Raw genomic sequence first — 450 nt, 5'->3', positions numbered from 1 at the left:
GCTCAGAGCCCCCTCCAGCCTGGCTTTGAACACTTCCAGGGATGGGGCAGCCACGTCTTCTCTGTTCCAGGGTCTCACCACCCTCATAGGGAGAATTTCTTCCAAATATCTCACCTAAATCTACCCTCCTTCAGCTTAAAGCCATTCCCCCTTGTCCTATCTCTCCATGCCCTTGAGAAGACGCCCTCTGCAGCCTTCCTGTAGACCCCCTTCAGGTACTGCCAGCTGCTAAACTTAAAAGATATTGAAAATACACATCTTCATGCCAAATCAGGGTCATTATTGGAGGGGGTCTCTGCACCTGTAAGGATGGGAAAAGGATTCTTCACCTGTTGCACGAGACCCAGACATGGTCTCAGTGAGTTCAGAATCCCCCTATCTCCTGAGTACTGCTTTTTCCATAGTGAGTGTGGGCAGTTCGTGCTTCCAGTCAGTGCTACTGGCACAGAA

The sequence above is a fragment of the Empidonax traillii genome, unplaced genomic scaffold (assembly GCF_003031625.1).
Source record: "Empidonax traillii isolate 1590-97213 ecotype Southwest subspecies unplaced genomic scaffold, ASM303162v1 scaffold1120:size179792, whole genome shotgun sequence".
Classification (NCBI taxonomy): domain Eukaryota; kingdom Metazoa; phylum Chordata; class Aves; order Passeriformes; family Tyrannidae; genus Empidonax; species Empidonax traillii.
This window is presented reverse-complemented; position numbering follows the sequence as displayed.